This window comes from Anomalospiza imberbis, chromosome 2 (genome assembly GCF_031753505.1).
Source record: "Anomalospiza imberbis isolate Cuckoo-Finch-1a 21T00152 chromosome 2, ASM3175350v1, whole genome shotgun sequence".
NCBI lineage: Eukaryota > Metazoa > Chordata > Aves > Passeriformes > Viduidae > Anomalospiza > Anomalospiza imberbis.
Window position 1 is genome coordinate 32,264,784 of NC_089682.1, and position 17,942 is coordinate 32,282,725.

At 41.7% G+C, this 17,942-nt stretch overlaps 1 long non-coding RNA gene across 1 annotated transcript; it reads left to right on the forward strand.

Moving 5' to 3' along the window:
- Nucleotides 1–3,737: 3,737 nt before the first annotated feature.
- LOC137468596 (uncharacterized) lies at nt 3,738–13,616 on the forward strand. The gene is made up of 3 exons (XR_010996037.1): nt 3,738–5,769; nt 8,609–8,721; nt 12,122–13,616. It is a non-coding gene; the product is annotated as an uncharacterized lncRNA (long non-coding RNA).
- The last annotated feature ends 4,326 nt before the right edge of the window (nt 13,617–17,942 follow it).

Genomic DNA, 17,942 nt, shown 5'->3' on the forward strand with positions numbered 1-17,942 from the left:
TTTCTAGACTCCTTCCTCACTAGTATCATTCCAGTGTCATCTATCCTTAAGTACGTCTTGCAGCACAAAACCAAGCTTCCATATAATTTTCCATGATAGACTTTATTGAACTGTTTGATTTTTATTGAGGCAAATCAATTTATATAATAATGAAACAGATGAAAAAACCCCAGCAAACAAACTCACCTTTTATCTAGCTGAGCCTTCATTGCAGAAAAGGCTCTAACTGCAAGCTTCTCTCAAATCCTTTGTTTAAGCAAATGCCTTTGCTTCTACTCTAGCCACATCTTTATTGTGGTGTGTATCTGACAGAGACATCAGACTCTGATGTCAGACATGAGTCTCTGCACTGTCAGTTATTTAAAATTTATCTTTTGGCTGGTCTTGCAACTACATGAGGGTATCTGAAAAACCTGGTTGTACCAGTAAATTCACATGGAAGGCCAAAAGACTAAATGATGTCTCTCCCTTGGGGAGGGGAAAAAAAACAACAAAATATCCAACAGAATGGGGCTCAAATAGGTCACTGAAACCAAAGGATGAAGATAATTTGCAATATTCCTCTTCCTAACATTAAGACCTTTTGGTTCTAGAACACCTTAAAAATAAAGGAAAAAAAAAAAAAAAAAAAAAAAGAAGAAAAAAGAACACCTCAAAGCTCCAAATGCACAAGCCTCAAGCTGCATGTGACCATTCTGCACGTCTCCAGCGCTGCGCTTTGTTTTGGAAACTGTCCCTCCCCTTCCCGCAGCCGTGAGCTCATCACGGAGCCTCAGCAGCGGCAGCTGCCGGCCGGGGAGCGGCCCGGGGTGAAACGAGCGCTCGGCTGCGAGAGTACAGCAGGACGACATGCTCCAGAAAAAGCTTTTTCCTGGAGCAGAAGGGGATAGTTATGGCAAACAGATGGAGGGAATGGAGTCCAAAACACACTGTGTGACCTGTCTCCGATAGAGTCGCCCTGCGTTTTGTCCTGGCAGCGCTGGAGCGTCCCCGGTTCCAGCAGAATGTTCCTGAGATGAGGATCTTGTCAGCAGGCTCCAACCCTCCCCACATCAGGATTTAATGGACAACATAGCCCAGCAGTAAATATTGACTGGAGAGAGACTTATACAAAAAATAACATTACAGAAAAGCAAAACAAGAGTATTTTTTTCGAAGTCGAGGAAGCACATCTTTGCCTTCCAGCTATGTGACAGGCTTGGATTCACACTGGCCAGACCAAGGCTCTTAAAATCCACAGATAGGAAAGAAAATGAACTCTGAATAGAGCTATGCCCCATTGTTAATCTCCCTAAATCAAAGTGGGGAAACAGAGTTTTCTTTCTGTGTTTGACAACACCATGACAACATTCTAAGTGTAAAATGGAAAGTCCTGGAGCCCCACGGAGATTTGCTAACAGAGGCGTGGGTCAGGAAAAGCAGGTACCAAGACTACCAGCACAGCAGCTATCATCCAAAGGACCTAGTCCTGCACTTAGGAAGCCTTCAGTTATTTAATACCTGTTCTCTAGGAAAAAATCATCACCCTTTAGTGGCCTGCTAAAGCCAATGATAAAACCTGGGAGAGAAAACAGAAGAAAGGGAAAGAAAGCTACAAACAGCCAAATCCCCAACTGAAGACATCCTCTGTGGCCTGTCTTCTTTTGTGTGAGTCAGGAAGAGAAACCATCACACACAAAAATGTCATTGATATTAATAGAGAGCAGAGTAACACAAAACATTCCCAGTGCAGACATTTGAAATTTACGGTCCCTGCATGTGCCAGGAGCTGCTGCCCCTTTCGAGCTGCCATCTCTACTTCTTTTGGGGGCTTGCCCCAGCCTGTCCCAGCAAAATCAACCCTACCTCTCCTCTCATCCTACTGGACTAGTCTGGCTTTCTCCTGCTCGTTCATTCAGGGTATTTCTGAGCCTGTGGAAGAGCACAGGGTTCAGCACAGGGTGGTTTCTGTTTATTTCAGATAACCCTTTGTGACCTCTGCCAGGTGCCTGTCCTTTTCCAGGACTTATGGTGCTGCTTCAAAATTGAAAAGTCTTAGACATTCTAAGAGACTTGGATGCTGAGGTCCTCCTAAATCCTCCTTCAGTCCTAAATCCTTCTTTAGTCCCAGTAAAATGCTGTAAGTTTTTCTGTGCTGGGGACTGTTTCTGCCTCTGTTTTTACACCGCCAGAACAATGGGATTCAGATGTGGAGCAGGGCCTGTGGGGACTCCTGTAATACAAATAACACATTAGTAGGACATGCTGCTGGAAGTGTGAAAACCAGGGTATAAAATCCCAGCAGCTGCATTCCTCTGCTCTTCTGGCAAACAGAACTCGATGGCAAGCACAGAAAATGAATGTAGGAGCACCTGAAGCAAAACTGTCTGAGCCCAAGGGACGTGTAGTGGAAAGTGCTGGGCAGTGTGTGCCAAGTCCCTGTCCCCAGTGAGTGCTGAGCTGCCTTTCCCACATACCTCCCTTGGGCAACAAAGGAGCTGGATGCCAGGATTTTTGCTGGCTTGGCATTGCACAAAAGGCCTGTGGGGTGGGTACAATGGAATTTAGGCTGGGCACAGAGGCAGCATGGGTCTCCAACAAACAATAGCAACAGCAGGATCAAAACAGCAGGCAGAAAGTGTATGCACAATTACCAGAGCAAAACAGCTGAGGCTGCAAGGGCATTACAGCCCTAGCCCTGTCTCCAAGCAGGATCCCACCGTTGGTAACCTAACCACCAAGGGATCAGGCATGTATTCCACATGATGCAATGAATGTTATCCAAAAAGGAAGGTGAAAAGTAGAGGGATTAACCCACGGCCATAAATTCCATTCCGTTCCTCCAGGTTGACATGGTGTTAAACAAGCCAGTGTCCAGACTTCATCACGTAACAGAGGCACAGGCATGAATGTAGAGAGGTATCAGGACAGAAACTCAGCACAGGTGACAGAGTCTGGTACAGAAGAAAGCAGGGAAATAAACACAATCATATCTAAGTGCCCAAATGAGAAACACTGGAGAAGAAAAGTACTCTTATTTTTAAAGAAACCTGATAACTTAGTCCTCCCTTTTAGAGGGGAAGAGAGGAGAAGAGAATAAAAATTATTTCTGCTCTCTGTCTTTATTGAATAGACCATAAACATAATAGATAGTTGAAAACCACCTAATTTGTTTTAGGACGTTTTCAGGAAGAAAAAAATACATTGAAAAAAGTTCAGTTCCATATATGAACCCTTTCACTTCTTAATGTTCATGAGAGAAGCGTCTCCAGATTTAGAGCTTCTGAAAGGCACCTGCTCTGTATGAAGTCTGATGTTTGCCCCACCTTTTTTCATATTGGCATTGAGGAGAGAGGGAGAGATGAGGATAAAAATGATAATATGGGAAATAAAAATGGGAGATTTACTTTTTGATCCCAGCTCTATCAATGAATCAGAAAATCAGAATTTAGTACACCCAGGTAATAACTTGCAGAATTGACTCTGTCCTTGGAGATTTAGGCTGTGCTGGTGTTCCACATTACAACAAGAAGACAAGAAAAGGATGGAGAAGATTTATTACATTTTTATAACTAACCAAAATATTGTGCTAAAATCCTTTCTCCAGCATGATTCTTTGAGTCAGAGTTTTGTGCTACAGACAGAAAGAATAGGTTTGATGTTGTTGGTACCTTTCCATATTTGTCATATCTTTTAGAGTTACACCTCTCATTGTTGCTTCCTCAGGATATTTTCTTGCATGTGAGACATAAGCTCCTGGAGCTAGAAGTCAGCTAAAAACCCAACCTGAATACATGGAGCTGCTCAATAATTAGTCTTCAAGTACTACATGGAAGCTTGAATAGGGAATTGAATGGGATTTCATTCTGAGGAGGTCTGGAAAATGAAAAGGCCTTCAGTGTATAAGAAAAATAACACATGCAGCTACTTTAAAACCTTTCTCACTCCTCACAGTGGAGCAGTTCAGGTCTGCCAGCATGGCACTTCCCAGCTCAACAAGTGACAGAATAGCTCTCAGTCCACTCACAGAAAACTGTCAAGACAGAATGTTCTATACATTTGTGAAACAGCTTCCTGGTTTGATTTTTGGGTTTAGATAGCTAGAGGAGATTTCTAAGTCTGTTCATGTTACTATTAAGCAGGAATTTTTGGATGGAAATGGAAGGAGAGTTTTACAATCTTTTTGCAAGTGCCACCTTTATGATTATTACATGCTAATATCTCATTGTAACTGTTAAATTCTCATTTCAAGTGCAGAGGCCACAGTTCTTAAACACAACAGCCAGGACTTCCCACAGTTTTACCTGGCTTGCAAAGAGCTAAAATATGGATATCTAAAACAGTGCAGAAATTCCTGATGTGAGGTGAGTATCAGCTGCTGATTAGAGAGGAGCAAACCAGAGTCAGGGCATCAGTGTTCATCTCTTGTGTTTGAACATTTGGCCCTAACATGGAACCACCTTTCAGCAGGATCTGGTATAAAAGTGAACGTGCCAGATGGAGCAGCAGCTTGGTGCAAGGAGATGTGGCAGAGGCATGAGTAACAGTTGCTGATAAAAGCTAATCAGCAACTCCTCAAGGCCTACCTGGAACTTACTTCCTGAAATGACCCGCAAGTCTCATCTTGTCAAATATTTTTTCAAGTGCATTAGTGCCTGATTGCACAAAAAAAAAAAAAGATAAAGAAATTAAACTAAGAACTGAAATAGCCAAGAACACCAGTTTGTCTTGTGGCAGCTTTAATTTTGTTTGTTTGATGTTGATAGAAAATAAATTTTAAAAAAAGGGTTTTACTAACAGTTTCTGTGATATTCTGTGATGATAATTTTTATATCAGCAACTGCTGACAATGCTTCAAAATCTGTGGAACTGTTAAAACCTCTTTTTGATTAAGCATTGGGGTCAGCACTAACCTTGTTCATACACCAAGTGAAAAAAGCTCTTACTCAGATCTGATCTGCCATGTGACTCATCCACTCTTGACATTTTCCCAGCAGCTGAGAGGTAAAGTGAAGCAAAGGCTTGTTCTTGAAGAGAGAAGCTGAGCCAGGGCAGGTGGTTCTTTCCAGAGATTTTTGTGCTGGTTCTGTGCTCAGGTTTGTGAGGAGAGGGGGAGAGGAGCTGCAGAGTTAAACAGAGGGGAAGCAGGGCTCAGCTTCTCCCTGGAGCCAGGCTGATTGCTGAAAGCATTGGAGGAGTAGCCCTGGCAGCAGGCAGCTCTGCAGCCTCCAGGCAACCATAAAACAGGAGCTCCTTTTTTCCACAAGAAGAAAAGGGCAGTGTCTGTGCACAAGCTCTTTACCACATGGTGCTTTTGGTGGGGAGGGAAAGCCTGATGCTGCAGCTCAGCAAGCTTGGGACAATAAGGGAAACCTGCTCATTTCCAGTGCTCCTCTACAGCCCTCTTATTTGTAGGGTAGAAAACACAGGCAATGCAAACACAACAGATTCTTATAGCTGCTGTTTAGCTGCTTTTCTAAATTCTTTGCCACAGCTTTTCTGGCACCAAACCTGTGTAAGGACTCGCAGCATTACAATCCTACATTTTCCATCTCCAGGGCTTCAGGGATTTAGAACAGGTACCCTCAAGGGTGAGTTGGCTCTGGTCTCCACCTGTAACTCCCTGGTAACACCATCCTTCATTAACAATCTGCTAATGATAAACACCAAATATGCCTTACCTACAGGAAAGGGAGCAGGAAAACCTGGGATAGTCAATCCAAAGAGAAATGAAATTACTGAAGACATGCAGATACAGCAAGATGTCTAAACAGAATGACCTGTTATTAGGTACTGCCATCATAGAAAAATTACAACCTTTATTTACAGAAGTCAGATTTTTGTGACAACAAATTTCACAACTAGGGTGACAAGTAATGTTGCAGCTCAATATTTTATAAATAAAATTCCAGTGTAACTGGTAGATTTTTAACTAAAAAAAAAAAAAAACACAGGAGCTGCATTTATCGAGAACTAGGCATTTCAGAATTATTTTCCTCTATTTTCAAACTCCTAAAAGACACTGATTCTAGCTAAAGTGTTGCAGTGATTCTCCATCACAATTTGCTGACATAACTGGAAATAATGATATTGTAGCAGCAAACCACCTGAGCATTAAGTGTCTGCCAATGATTTCTGCCTTCTCACACTCCAGTCTTGCAAACTCTGCATGTGAAAGCATTATTATTTTTTCACTGACTTTATAAAATTGCTTTTTTCTTTTTTTTTCCTATCTACATGCTCTCAAGCTGACTTCATCAGCTTTAAATATGCAGTCTGGGAGCTGCACTGCTTCAAGTAAAGGTTTAGCTCAATACCTTAAGGAAAAGATTTGTACCTCAATAAACAATCATACCTCAAAAAGCCAAGTGACTGTAAAAGACCAGTTTGAGAAGTGCCTCCACCTGGTGTTTCCCCCTCTGTTGATATAACAGAGCTGATGTTAGAGAAGTCAGCTGTGATCACGATTTTTAGGGCCTTTACATCAGGAGCTGATGAGATTTGCTGGGCCCTGGCTGCTCTCAGAGTTTTGAAACTGAATTTGCAAAAGACTTATCTGGAAGAAATATTTTGAAATTCATATTTTCATTCATCTTCTTCAAAAACTGTGTTCAGTAATTTTTCAGTGGAGCCAGACAGGGTTTCAAGTTGGAGCAGCCAAAGCAGAGACATGTGGAGAATGTTTTCATCAGCATTTTGTACAGGTTTTGTTAGATGTTATCTCCTTTGTGCTGGTTGATTACTTGCTCTAACCCCTCCCACACATCTCTCAATTTATTCATTCCTCCTCACCCCAGGAAACACCAAAATAAAATTGCTATTGTTGTGCCCACATGTAAAATTTCTTCTCCTTGCTTTTTGTCCCATCTATTTAAAATCATAATCTGTTCAAGACGGAGGCTGTCTGGTTTTCTGTGTTTGTAAATTATGCGAGAGACGATACCCAAACTGAAGACTGGCCCTCAGGCATGAGCAAATGAACTTTGGCACTTCTTGATGAAGTGATTAATGCATCTCTCTCACATTTCTACCAGAGGTCACTGTCATCCTGCAGCAAAGGGAGATATAAGCTTGCTCTTCAGCTATCTCTCACTTCCCAGCTCAGGGTAAGAACAGGAACAGTTTCCAACTGTCTGTACAAGTTCCTGTGCCAGGCTGAGCATTGCAACAACCAAGAAAAAACAATCAAAATGTTCATCTATATCTTCCAAACTAATTTCCTCACCTGCAGACCTACATTCTTTAGAAAAAAAAATGTTATTTCTGTGCTGGCAGACTTGACACTTCAGAAGGATTTGTACAGAATGGATTGTACAGCTCCTTAGTAAACACTTTCCATCCTTCCCCATGAGTTTCAAGGGAGGTGCTGTAGGAACCATAGAAATTTCTGTAAAGCAACAAAAGAGCTTTTGTTGTGTCCCTGGTTCTACTGTCTCAAAGAGCAGAACAATTTAGTAATTAACAAATATTTAGAGGGATTTGTTCAGTGGCCTGAAGCACAATTAGGCAAACTCAACTCCTGTTGAGTTGGAGAGCTGGATTTCTAATTGCCCCTATGATACAATAAACCTCTCACTCCACAATATAACAAACACAACTTGTTTGCTGCACAAACAGGTAATAACACAATTATTTAGGGTTTAACAGTTAAATATTTCAGAACTGATCAGAAATAGGACTTAGGACACTTAGTGTAGTTTCATGGATTCCCTTCCCTGGCTGGCACAGTCCCTGTGCACAGGGGAGAGGAGTTTGGGCCACCAAAGGCTCCTGCTTCTTACACACAAAGCCCATTGTGGAAAAAAAGAAAAAAAAGAAGGAAGCAGGAGACAGAAAACGAGACCTTTTGGGATTTAACCAGCCCATAAAGATAACATCATAATTTCTTGTTTCCTTCTCTCCCAAAGATGTGTTGGCCAGACAGCTTCATTGCCCACAGATGAGGTAAAAGGAAATTAGGAGGGAAGTCCTGTGGCAGCAATTAGCAAAGAAATGGAGTTAGGGGCAAAAACCACCTGATCTTCAAGCCCTTTCCTTTCTACAGCACTGTTTTTATCCTTCCTCCAAGTTTACCAAGAGTTATCCTCCCTCCCTGACCTTACCCTTACCTCAGCAGCCTCCAGCCAGCCCTGAGGGGGACTCAAACCCAAAGCAGAGATTTGTGTCCTGCTGGGGGACAATCTTTTTAGTGTCCAGCTTTTACCCAGCAGCAATGTTTGCTGTGGGCACTGCCCAATGAAGCTCCCAGTTGAGATCTACACACAGCTCCAGGGCTGCATCTTCCCCAGTCCTGAAGCCAGAGGGGTTTCTGATTCACTGGGTATCAGTAGTTAGGTCCAGCCTGTGGACTACAAGCCCTGGATTTTACTGTCAAAAAGGATAAATTCATTCTTAAACACTTCACTTCTCTTTTTGTTATGGTTCAGAATACACCTTCCTAAGTTCCCTCTGTAAATGTGTAAGTGCATGGATCAGTGCACGTGGTTCCAAGGTTATGTAAGAACACGTCTGTTATCACAGAAAATATGGAAAGGGAGACTTATCTATTCCATATTCTTAATTTGTTCTGGGAAAGAGGATTCATTTAATCAACCCAGAACTTTCTGCTTGACTAATCTTTCTCTCTCAGCATTTCCCAATCCACATTCTTCTGGAAGGAGAAAGGGCCCTAAGCAATGACATGTTTGAAGTTTACCTGGCAAGGAAGGAGTTCTTGGACTGAAATGTGTGTCCACAGATAAGGTGGGAAATGAACGCTTTCATGTCTTACGAAATTTGCAATTTTTACTACAGGACAGCCAGACTGTGTTATTTCAAATATTGGCTGAACACTATTTACTGATTACTCTTAGATACAGCAAAAAAATGATGTCATGGTTTGGAGTTGCTTTTTGTTTGCTTTACAGCAGTGAAACCTCCTTCAACAAAAGTGTAGAATAGTTTCCTTTCTCTGCTATAAAATAGAAAGGCTTGAAAAACAGGTTATGAAGAGCTCTAGAAACAAAGGCAGAGTTAAAAAAAGGACTGTTGACTTTGTGTAAAACAAATTAGTTTTGGTTACTTCATCCAACACTTAAATAATGTATGAGGTACTCATTCTATGAGTGAAATAGTGGATTTATATCTCCTTGGAGAAAATCACAGCTCAATTTCAACTGTAGAAGATATATTTTGTGATGTGCATTTAAGAAAAAGAAATATGGCACCGGTTATCATTTACAACTAGAATAAAGTACATGAAATATTTTAAGAGTGAATATTTAAATAAAAATATTTTGAACAGGTCTGAAGTTTACTAAAATCTTTACCTTTCTTTGTACAAGCCTAGATAATAATACTGCCTCTTCTTTCAGGGTCTAGGTTATCTTCCATTTAAGGTTTCATCCTATCTCAGCAGACCTTTCCTGTCTCACTTTTTGGCTCAGGATGCTCCACTCCCTTTTGTTTGAGCAATAGGAAGTTCAGAGCTCCAACAGGAAGGCCGCACCTTCCCAAGACAAATCAGATGTTATTGCATGACTCACTTTTCAGGGACAGCCTTGATAATATGACATACAATTAATTTTTTAAAAAACTATATTAATAAAAAACTCCAAACCAAGAAAAAAGCCCCACAGGAGTTTCATCTGAGTTTTGCCTACTCCTTTTTCCTTCCCTTAAATTTTACATACATGGTGCCACATTTTCTCCTTTCTTTAATGCACATGAAGCTTCCATTTCTCACTGTTTATCTAAGAATGAAAAATTTGGCCTGTTTTCTCAGCCTCTGCATGCAATAAGTAATTGAAGGAAATTTCAGGTTTTTGTGCACTTAATAGTCAGTACAGCTTGATACCTGCTAGTCTAAATTAACACACAAATAACATAAACTATAACCTTGTTCAGATTTGGAGAGATCTGTGTTAAAATCTTGTGCCATTTCCATGAGGTGAGAGTAGAAAAATTTACCCTGTTAAAGAATTCACTTAGCAACACAAATTAACATGATGCAATTATTAGAAATAAAATGGAAACTCTAAAAGAGTAACATGTAATTTGGGAGCCTAAGTCCTGTTATGATTGCAGGTTTCTAGACATTCAATTTCTAGACATTCTAGAAAATTTTGTAGGGTTTGAGTCTAAATTATTGTAGCAAAAGCAGGGAACATTTGACGGCATTTTGTAACTGTCACTGTGATACCTGAGATGAGCAAAGATTCTCAGGGATCAAATGTTGAGCAAAACTATGTGTGTGAGGAAAAAACCACTAAAAAATACTGAGAAGTCCAGAAGCTTCATAATAATTTTAGAATTTTAATGGAAGAAGTGGATCATGGCTAAGATCAACTAAGGTCTGCTGCAGCATAAATTCTATTGTGTTAAAAATACGATTTGAGATTGTAAATTGTACTCAGGTACATCAAGGAAACATTTATTTGGAAAAGAAGTCAAAGAGGGCCACTGGTTATCTAAAGGATCTTGCCCTGGCAGGAGTGAGGTTTATCCCAATCCCTCATGCACCACAACAGGCTCATGCCAGCTTTTTGGATGGCTCAGCTGTGCTTCCACTTGCCTTGGCTCATCTTCTCAGTGTCCTGCCAGGGACTTCTGGCACTTCTTTTTATCCTGCCAGGGAAATTCCAGCTCCAGCTGTTAAGTAGGTGGCTGTGGCCCAAAAAGACGTGAAGCTCAGGATTATTGGTCTCATTTGAAACAGGGGAGAGCTGTCCCAGGTGATGCAGCTGTCTGGCAATGCAGAGGGGCTCTTTACCATATTTTCCCTGATGGTGAGGAGGATATTTGCTGTGGTGAAGTGGGGTTACAGCTCAGGGAGGGGCATGGCCTACTGCCCTGGGCCACTGATAAAAACCAATTTTCCTCTTCCAGCCTCAGACCTGGAGATTAGTTTGGCATTTCCTGTTTCAGCAGCCAGGACAGTGGCAAGGGAGAGATGTTGGGAGTTTTTGGCAGGAATCACCTGCCTCTTTTCCTCTCCAGTACCCACTGAGGCAATAGGGAATGGGCAGGACAAAGGCACAGGAGAAGGAGAAAAGTCCTCCTCCAGCCTCCAAAACTTTGTTCAGCCAAGTCATAAATCTGTCAGTTTTCATTACCCAACACCACATCTTCCCTATGAATCATTTCCAGGGATGAGTGAAAGAAGAAAGATACCTTTCTTTCCCATGTTTACCCCAGATGGGAGAGGAACATGGGAAAATGCGGAAAGAGGCATGAAGCACAATGGCCATGAGGTGTGGGGTGCTCAGAGACAGGTATTTTCTTCAGAGGGCAAAGAGAATGTACTTTTGGTGCTGTCCTGTGCAGAGGCAGGAATCGGACTCCTTGTGGATTCCTTCCACTTCAGGATATTCTGTGTTTCTAAATCTGAGTGGCTTGGTGTTCTCTGTGGTGCCTCATGAGGAGTAGGTGCTACTTTTTATGTTTGGTCGCAAAAAGCTGTTCTGATTGTACTGTGATGTGTGTGAAACATAGGACATTTAAAATCTCACACTGTCTCTCAAAACATTTTTATGGAACCCTAAGCTTGAGATTTCATCAATTTTCCCTCTCCTGGACTACTACTTCACCTTTGCCCTGAAATGATGAGATGATCTCTGCTCTCAGGGTGTGCAATGACACAAATTCATGGCATTTGATTTACTTTTCAGTTGTCCATTCCCATTTGCTCACGGGATGTACAGTTGCCCGACTTGTGCACACACAGCCACTGCCATGTAACCTCAGTCAGCATCCTGTTATCCTACACAGATCACACTGGGGCTGGAAGGAGGAATTCTCCATGTGGAAAACTAATCCTGTGACATTTTCAGTGTGACAAGAACCAGGACAGGCTGTAATTCTAACCAGACACTCTGTTATTGAAAGATACATGGTCCAATTTCTTGTCTAAAATGCAGATTTAATCGGGACCAGAGCTTTGGGGTGCTAATCCAAGCCAAATTAAACTTTGTGTACTTTGAGGCTTAACTATCCTTACCATATTGTGTAACTCTTTCATTACTTCTTGTTTGTCGTGTAATGTCTCCATTGTATTTTTTTATGAAAACCAATGCTAAATGATAGAAAAAAAGAAGTAGCTCTGTATGTTAGACATAACTAACACTGTAACACATTTAAATGAAATAGTTTCTTATTCTCATAGGATTCGTTCAGGAAATGAGAATCTTCTGTCTGAAATCTATGGAAGGAAAGCTTCAGATGGGGAGTTCAAGGGTGCCAAGAAGAAAGAGCATGGTGCTGGTGTCTGAAGATAAGGTCAGATGGCTTTCAGCCTTAATTTGCAGTGGTCTTTGGCAACCTTGGAGACACTTCTGTTAAAAAGAAAAAAAAAATCCATTCTGAAGTTATAAGTCATGGTCAATAGAAAACCAGAAATTTTACTGGAGGCATAATTGACCAATCTGTGTCCTCTGTGTTGGGCCAGAGACCCTTAAATTAGAGGGGAAAAAAAAAAAGAGGAAATCTATGCCAGTCTGCCTGAAAAGTTGCCATTGAGCCTCATATATTAAGCAGACCAAAGTCTCAGTAATGCTGTTTCCTAACTATCTCCATCTGGATCACTGAGTTCTGAACTACATAACAAAGCTCTTCCCATTTGGATCCTGATTTTGACCAGAGCATTATATATCCCAGAACCTCTGGGCCAAGGGAATTTGCGTCATTAAAATGTCCCAAGAATTGTGTTACCGAAGGTGTAAATCATAGGTTGCTGTTTACCACAAAATGCTATGGGTTATGCTGGCCAGGACCAAACCAAAATGAGGAATTACAACTGCTTTTGTACATTCTGCATCCTGAACTGACATGTATAGCAGCATTGTTTGTGGAGCAGAGGTCCCTTCTGGGAACATCTGAAAAAGTCAATGTCCTTTTAAGATGATCTCACTGACTGTAACAATTTGCATCCACGAAACACAAAAAGCCAGCAGAAAACCTGTTTGAGTGCTCTAAGTTGTTTGTTTCACTAAGAGTCCCAGAGCTCTGACAGGACCCTGACTGCCTCCAGGTTTTGGTTTCCTTGAGCTGAAAATTTGGAAGCAACCTTTCCTTGTGAGTCTGGGTGATGTTGGTGACCATGTATGGGAATGAGACCTAAAGCCATGAGGGACAATGTGGGATGTGGTGAAGGGATTTCTGTGGGATATGCCATGACATGCATAGGCATGGTGACACACTGAGGGTGAGAGGTTAGAAGCGGGAGGCTGGATGACTCTAACTGCTGCCTCGGCCAGGTAGCAGTGGGAGACATTTTAAACCCTCATGTTTCTCTTACATCTCTGCACAAGTCCCACATCCTCTGCAATCTCTCCCTTTGTAACTCTGACATCTCTCACTATATATAAAATGGCTGCCGCCACCATGACATCAACAGCAGAGTATTTGACTCCAGTCTCATTTCTACTTCCCTCCAAAGAAAAAATTGGCAATTGAAATCCTCAGTGTTGGAGAATGATAATTTGACCATCTTGCAGACAACTTGGCAGACTTGGTCCTCTCTCCTCCACAAATCAGGATCACCTCTTTGTTAGGATTTGTGCCTCCAACACTGTTGGAGTACCCAGGAACATTTGTACACAGTGCTACATAAGGATTTTGTAGAGGCAGTCCAGTTATCAGTGGCAAGATGGCAGAACCTAAACCCAGTTGCTTCAATAAATGCAAAATAAATCTAAACAAATCTAAAACTGTTGCACTCTTGGTGAATCTGCTTGTAAAAGTTACTGAAATCAACCAGACTTATGGAGTTGGGTTGGTAAAACACAGTTTTGGTGACACTGTGACCATGGATGAGACCTAAATTAGGGTGTAACCCACACTGTTGGTGCTTCTGGGACTTTACTGCATGTGACCCATAACCACATGGGTTATTACCAGAAATTCATCCCAGATGCAACCAGCCCTTTGATTTCTGAGGTGGAAAGCAAGGCGATTTCTTTCGGCCAAATTTCTGTACTCTGAATGCAGCAGTGTCTCTGTACATGACCCTGTTCTTGCTCCAGGAGCTTCCTGGCCAGGCCTGGGGTCTGTGACCAGGTCTTGTTGCTGTCCTGGGCCCATTCCAACCTGGCCTTTCTCCAGCCCTCAGTCCATGACAACCCCCTTTATCTTGGCATTGAGCAGATAAACTAAAAGGCTCTGAATAAAACAGTGTTGATTTAATCCCTCCTCTGAACAGTGCCACCGCATCCTGAGCAGCATTTTGCTCTAACTCTGGGAAATGGATTGCAAAGCTGTGCTTACCTGAGAACCACTGTCAGCCATGGTGGAGGTGCAAGCCCATAGGGCTGACTCACATTTTCCAGCAGAACCCAAGCACAATGGTGGAATGGGAAAGGGTTTAGAAGGAGTACCAGGCTGGCGCTTCTGGAAGCTCCACTCTTCAGTTTTTCCACAGACTCGGTTCAGCAGGGCCGGCGGCAATAAAGCCGTGTTCTCACTACCCGCCCTGCTGAAAAGTATGTTTTAAGCCACTACTAGAGAGGGTGGAAAGTTTAGCTCTGTCTCAGTGCCCGTTCTATGTTTGGCCTTTGGGCTGAGAGTGCCAGGAGCGGGTTGTGTAAGGTTACTTTACATTAAATGTATGTGATTTGATGTTCCCAGCTCCCATCCCAGGCCTGTCACATAGGCCTGTGTGTCCCCCAGCCCCTCAAACACACACAGCAGCCGCCACTGCCCTGCAATCACTACCAGCTTGGTCCAGATTTGGATAAATGTCTTGAACTCCATCCACTACAAATTCCTGAGTCACCCTGTTCTGCAATTAAAAAAAAAAAATTCCAAGCTGGAGGTCCAGTTCTTGTTTGCCCATATATTTTAGACTTGGACCTATAGATGAAAAATTAAACAAATAGAATGTTTTATGTGTCACAATGTTCTTTTAAGCCATGCACACTTGGTTTCAGCTGGAGTAGACTTAGTTTTTTTCCCAGTGGCTGGTGTGGGGCTGTGTTTTGGGTCTGATAATACAGAGGTGGTTTTATTGTTGTTGCTGAGCAGGGCTCACACAGAGCCAAGGCCTTCCCTGCTTTTTGTCCTCCCGGGGAGGAGGTTGGGGGTGCAGGGGACACAGCCGGGACAGGTGAACCCAGCTGACCAAAGGGATATCCCAGTGACATCGGGCTCAAGATATAAAAGGTAGGGAAGAAGGAGGAAGAGGGGACATTTGGAGTGATGGGGTTTGTGCTCTCAAATTGCTGTTAGGTGTGATGGGGATCCGTGCTCTCCTGGGGATGCTGAGCACCTGCCCATGGGAAAAAGTGAATTAATTCCTTGTTTTGCTCTGCTTGCGTGCAGCCTTTGCTTTCCCCATTGAACTATCTTTATCTCAACCCATGAGTTTTCCAGCTTCTACCCTTCCAATTCTCTCCCTGATCCTGCTAATTGGGAGAGTGAGTGAGGGGCTGTGTGAGGCTGGGCTGCTGGCTTGGATTAAACCATGACAACACTTCATAATGAATTTCATTTTGGCTCCTACAGGTATCAAGAAATTTCAGACTGAATTTATCTGCTTATCTAAATACATCTAAACTCATATTTATAGCTCAATTGCTCTTCATGAACATAAAAAACTTCCTAAAAGGGCCAATTTTTAAAACTAACTTAATTTTCCTATTTTTATGACATAGAACCTTATGTACAATAATTTCCTTTATGTACCTTATGTACAATAATTTCCAAGAAATACAATAGGTTTGTTATTGTCAAGTAAGAGACCACGAGATAGATATAGCACTACCAGAAACAACAAAACTTCCTGTTTAAACAAGCTATTATACAGGCATAAATAATCCCAAAGTACAATTTTATATTTACATCATATGGTGGGGTTTCTTATAATACATTCAACAGGTCACAATCTTTTTTATTATCTATTATTTTTCTGTTTGGCACCCAAGTAAAAAAATTCCACAGATGACACACAAAGTGACCTCTCTTCTCACTGGTTTCTGACAAGGAATTTAAGACAGTGATACCTGCCGTATATTTAATTTTTATGAAACCATCTCTCTTAATTTTCATGCTGTTTGAGAATCTAAGACATGTGTGTGCTTGGAACAACGTTGACATTAATACAAAGGTCAAATAAAAGTGCTTATAATGAGCCAACAAAGTTGGGATCTGAGCCAGACATTTATGGACTAGCTTTGGCATAAAAGGACACTTTCCACTCTTCTGAAAGCCAGATGGACTTGGTTGCTCTCCTCAGCAATGCAATCAGAATTCTTTGAGGATTCTAGAGCTAGCAAGTTGCTTTTTAACCAATTATTCAGTTCCTCCCTTACATCTCTACCAGGAATTGGAGCACTGTGGCCTTCTGTCCCAGGCTTTATCTCAGATTTGCATAGCTAACACTCTCGGCCACCTCTGGAAGAAGAATAAAGGAGGGGATAATACCATAGAAAGGCCTCGAGCCTCTGCACAGAAGCAGATGAGAAAATTACCAGCAACCCTCCTTGGTTTGGCACTCTAAAAGAGTTTGATGGGGCAAGTAAAGTCTAGGAGAGAATGAGACCAAATGCTGAGCAGACAGTGGAATTGGCACATTGACCTCAATATTAATGGAAATACTGCTGCATTAATTCTTCCTCTGTGGTTTAGACATTTTCTTGGACAAACCCTAGCATTAATCTCCCTACGTATTTTTTCCTCCCTAGCTGGTGTATTTTAGTGGGATACTACTACAGAGTAAGGTATTACTCACACTAAGCCACTGCTTTGGACCTGTTTGGGAGGAGCTAAACCTCAACTGAGCAGTGACAGGCAAGGGGAGATACATCAGAAACGTGGCATCCAGAAGAAGATAAAGAATGGAACTTCCCACCCCTGTGCCAAGATTCAGGAGCATTCTGATGAGGTGGTTCCCTCACCACGGACACCTCTGATAATAAAACCTAAAGGAATCCTTCTCAGTCCTCTCATCCCCCACATAAATTCACACCCCTGTTGCTGTTGGAATGCATTCCCTTTCCCTGAGAGATTTTCCAGGAGAAAGAACTGCTGTCCATAACTCAGGTTCTAAAGGAGCAAAGTGCTGTGTGCAGAAAATAGCTGGGGCTCTGTCAATCCCATCTTCCCTGGCTCTCCAGGGCCCAGCTGGCAACTGAACTGGAAGGAGGTGTCACAGGCATTTGCTGCCTTTGGGACAAAAACTGTGATTCTAAGAATGTGCTATTTTTCTGGAGTTTCTGTCCTCCTGACAGACAAGGAAACACTATTTTTTTTTCACATTTTAGGTCTGTTAGCCATAGACATTTAGACACTAGAGATAAAGGTAATATCTAAATATAATGTGAAAAAGTGTCTGCTTTACTTGCAAAAGATACCAAAAGTAGACTGGCAAAAATGCCCAGTCCTTGTGGTTTTTTTTTTCTGTAATGCTGTGGATTAGAGACTTTTTCAATGCATATAATAATAAAATTAATAATAATAATGATCCAGATTTAAGTTTACATGAGTGCAAAACTGAAGCTACTGTGTCACTGTTAGAGGAGCTGTATGATGTGGTCAATATATAAGGTGACCAATCTGCTTTAGAGATTATTTTAAATGAACTTTCATTATCTGAGGATATTAAACCTCACTGAAGGTGGAAAAACTGTTTAACATAAGTATTTCTTTGAAAAAAATATTACCTTTTTCCAACAATTAAGTATTACCATTATCCTAATAATACTGCTCAGACTTACTGGAATTGCCAGCACAGATATTTCCATCAACTTCAATCTCATTTTTTGCAGCCTTATCCAGTACTACTGAATATAGGCAATTTTCCTCTTATTTTGTAGAAATGAGAGAGTGTCTTGGAAAATTCTTTGGGAACTTTTAGGATAAAGAAGAACACACTTTCTCTAGAGTTTGGATTTGAATCAACCAGGGAGGAGGATGAGAATTTCCCTGTGAGCTCAGAAGACTTTGCTGTTTGGAGACCAACACTGAGGAACCTACTCAGAGGCTGGTATTTT